Source organism: Hetaerina americana, unplaced genomic scaffold (genome assembly GCF_022747635.1).
Source record: "Hetaerina americana unplaced genomic scaffold, ioHetAmer1.1.p SCAF_4, whole genome shotgun sequence".
Taxonomy (NCBI): Eukaryota; Metazoa; Arthropoda; class Insecta; order Odonata; family Calopterygidae; genus Hetaerina; species Hetaerina americana.
The window spans coordinates 44,945,870-44,950,411 of NW_027286985.1; positions in this window are offsets into that span (position 1 = coordinate 44,945,870).

A 4,542-nucleotide genomic window follows, 5' to 3' on the forward strand; every position below is an offset into this window, starting at 1 on the left:
CGCATGATTTATTGAGCGAAACATTAATATTATCCTAATGTCAGCAAGTTGTGTATTTGTTTTTCAATTGATTTGGATTATAAGTTTATTTTTTCTTAATTTTAGCTATTTTACAACTAGATCAACAAAATTAGAAACGCATGCATAATTTTTATTATATAATAACTTGTGTGCCAGCTTAAATAATTAAATATTGCTTTTTTAATAAATATCTTTTGTTCAAACGCTAGAACTTGTCAGTGCGGGTTCCTCCCTCTCTCATTTTATTAGAACCTATCTATGTAATTTTGGGCCATGATAATTTCCTCGGCGTCATTGGTGGATTCGGGTTTCCTGTGTTTCCTGCTGATGTAGAGTAGGATGTTGTGTTTTGCTAGGAGTGATAAATTATTTATTTAGGAGCTGTCCATCCAAAAACCTACCTTAACCGTTAGATTACCTAATAATAATAACATACTGGCTTACCCGGCGAACTTCGTACCGCCTTATAACCAATGAACGATTTAGGTACACTATTTATAAATCAAGAACGGCTTTACCGATTATAATCATATTTGACTTGTTATAATATTATAAGGAATAAAAATTCAATAAAACTACAAAAATAAGTATTAAAATGGCTTGTCAGAAAGACAATTTCTTTTTTCACTCTATACATATATACATTCGGGTTTATTCTCTTGAGTCTTCTGATGTACAACATTTTTTGTTTTGTTATCAGGCGCAAGAACAAATAAAGCGGGTAGTTCACCAACACGTGAACATGCCACATATATTTGACCATGAGAACAACATGGGTTTTCTAGATTCGGACCACAAACACTGAACGATTGGACTTGTGATTCGTTAATCGTCATCGCGAATGCAAAAAGAATTGGAAATTGATTTCGCTTAAACTCAAAGGGCATATCGGTTGGGATTATGGGAATCCTCGGAATGAGAACTTTCTCATCTTGGAATTATTCTTTGAGTAAATTCGTGTGAATCACATCGATCATCATGCTTTTATCACCAAATGCGTTCCATTGCATAGTTTTGATCAGTTTAGTTTTCGAAGCATCATGACCACCGAACCATCCGTCAGCTGTTAATTGTGCAGTGGTAAGCAGATCACATGTAAGGAGTTTAAAAATTTTGATGGAAAGTTGGTGGCTTCGTCTTCGTTTCTCACAAAAACAATAGGTTTGAAAGAATGCAGAGTACCTACGATTTGATTCTGAATCACGTAGTGGAAGTCATCCATATCTTTGTTCTTACCCGCCAAAATTGCCACTTGTGATTTTTGTGGCTTTCAATGATGTTCAGGAACAATTTGTAGATGAGCTCATCTTTTGATGAAACGAAATTGCAAATATTCCGAGGAAAAGAAATCAATTAGGTCGCTTCGTCGACCGGAACACGGCCATTACCGTTAGCCAACAACTGCATGGAATAATCTTCCGCAGATGGATCGTTCTGCAATGTTACTCTCATGTTAGTTGTCAGTTGAAACTTTTACATATTAATATTACACCATATTTACGTATATACACACACACATATATTTGTATGTATATATATAATATATATATATATATATATATATATATATATATATATATATATATATATGTATATTTTAAGGTTAAGGTAGGTTTTTGGATGGACACAACTACCAAACAAACATTTTATACTCCCGACAAAACACAAAATCCCACATTCCACTCTATATCAGGTCCCTCTTCGTCTCTGAGTACTTTCTTCCTCCCTTCATCCCGTCCAACATCCCAATCCTATTCCTTCTCTTTCCTCGTTTCCCTAACATTCTCCCCTCTATTACAGTCTTCAACATCCCACTGCCCGTCAATACCCCCTTCATTCACATTTCCTGCCTCCATAGGATTTTTCCCAACAAACCCCTCTCTTCGCCTACCATACCAAGAACTTCCTCATTTGTTTTCTTCTCTGTCCATTTTACCTTCTCCATTCTTTTCCTCACCCACATTTCAAAAGCCTCCAGTCTACGTCTATCCTCCTGCTTCAATGACCACGTTTCCGCGCCGTACATAGCTACGCTCCATATCAAAGTTTTTACGAGTATTTTCGTAACATCCTTACTCAACGTCCCTGTCATCAACACCCTCCTCCTTGTGAAAGCCTCTTTGCCGGGCGCAATTCTTCTCCTTACGTCCCTACTACTTTGACCGTGTTGGTCCAAAACACTACCGAGATACGTAAACTGTTCTACCGGCTCTAGTTTTTGCCCTCCTATTTTAATGTTAAGCTTAGCCTTTTTCTTTCTATAAAATCGCATGACCTTTGTTTTATTAATATTGATTCTCATCCCATACCTTTCGCACTGAATTTCCAATTCACTATGCAATGCTTGCAGCCCCTTGGCTGACTGTCAAACTAAAGCTTGGTCATCAGCAAACCTAACTGATGTTACGAATTCCCCGCCAACTTTCATTCCTACCTCCAGTTCTTCCCATGCCTTTTTGATCATTTCCTCTGCATACAGGTTGAACAGCAACGGTGATAATGGGCAACCCTGCCTTACACCTCTTCCTAACACTGCCCAACCGGACTCCCCGTTCCCCACTCGCACCTGAGCAGTCTGAGAGATGTACAGGTTGCGGATTAGCCTCCTTTCCCTCCAATCTATTCCTATTTTCTGCAGAATACTCATTATTTTTTCCCAATTCACTCTATCAAACGCGTTTTCGAAATCTTTGAAACAGGCAAATACCTCCTGATTGTGTTCTATATTCCTCTCGATTAATAATCTCATTACTGCAATGGCATCACGCGTACCTCTCCCCTTCCTAAACTCAAACTGATCATCCCCTAAGTAATCATTTGCCCTACTCTCTATCCTTTTGTTTATGATCCTGAGAACAACTTTAGCTGCGTGGGATATCAAACTAATTGTCCTGTAGTCCTCAGATGACGTGGCCTTTACCCTTTTCGGAATAGGAACTAAAACTGATCTCACGAAGTCTTCCGGCCAGATTCCCTCCTCATAAATACTACGGATCAGCCCATATAGCCGCTTCCTCCCACATTTTCCTAAGCATTTTAAAAGTTCCACGGGAATGTTATCCACCCCAACAGCCTTATTTATTTTCATCTCTCTTAATGCCCTTTCTATCTCATTGTCTAGTATGCCTGGACCTAAGCTATCTTCCTCTACGTCATGTTCCTTTTCTACGTCTAACTTTGTCGGTCTAAGCTCTTTACCATACAGTTCTTCTACATACTCCTTCCATCTCTCTTGGATCTTTCCTGTGTCTAACCAGGATATAATCTAGCTGATACCTTCCTGAGTCACCTGGCATTTTCCATGTATACCTGCGTCTTTTGTGGTGTCTAAACCAAGTGTTGGTGATGACTAGCCCCTGTCTCCTGCAAAACTCAACTGCTTTCTCCCCGCGGTCATTCCTCATGCCTAATCCGTAGCCCCGACCTCGTCACCATCTCTTCCTTCGTCTACCGTCGCATTCCAATCCCCCATCACTATCAAATGTTTCCCTGCAGGAACACACGCGATTATGTCCTCTAACTGATCGTATATCCTATCGACCTCTTCTTCTTTATGGTTGCTCGGTGGCATGTATACCTGAATAATAACCAAGTTCGTCGGTTCTGCTTTTATCTCTACTATTAGTATTCTATCCGTTACCTGATCTATGTTGACTACGCTTCTTCCTACCCCTTCATTTAACGCTATGGCAACCCCTCGTGGCTCTCGTCCCCGCCGCTGTTTATTATTCTATACTTATCGCTCCAGTAATCCCCACTATCTTTCCATATTACCTCGCATAGACCTAAAGTATCAATATTTCCCCTTTCCATCTCTCGCTTAACATTCTCCAATTTCCCTGTCCTCATCATTGCCCTAACATTCCACGTACCTATTCTAACTAATGTAGTCTTCTTCTCCTGTGTCTTCTGTCCTGCTGCTGCTGGTTTTCCCTTGCAAGGGTTTCGTGGGGTGACGACCGCGGAAGCCTTGCCTCCCCCGCTGCCGGGCACGACACACGGCCGATTGGGCTGAGCCCCGTAGTTGCCAGGACTCAAAATATCTCTTTCGTCCATCATATTAATCTTAGGAATGATAATTGAGGTGGTTTCCCGTTGCCTTCCGCAATAGTGTTTTTAACGTGACACTATCACTTACTGGCCGCCCCCCTGGGGTCAGACGCCATTGCAGCCGCCTCACTGAGGAACAGACGCTGTGTGGACTAACTTTCGTCTGGCTCCTAACCTTCGACCTATCTGGCATGGGTGACCCTACCAGGAGCAATAATTATTACTCCCGCCAGCACAGCTCTAGGGGTCATCGGAACGCACAAGCCCTTCCACCACGTCAAGGTTTTAGTCCGGGGAGGGATATATATATATATATATATATATATATATATATATATATATATATATATATATATATTATTTATTTATATATATATAATATATATATTTATATATATATATTTATATATATTTTATATATATATGTATAAGAGCGTTGGACTGCGGACCAAAGGGTCCCGGGTTCGATTC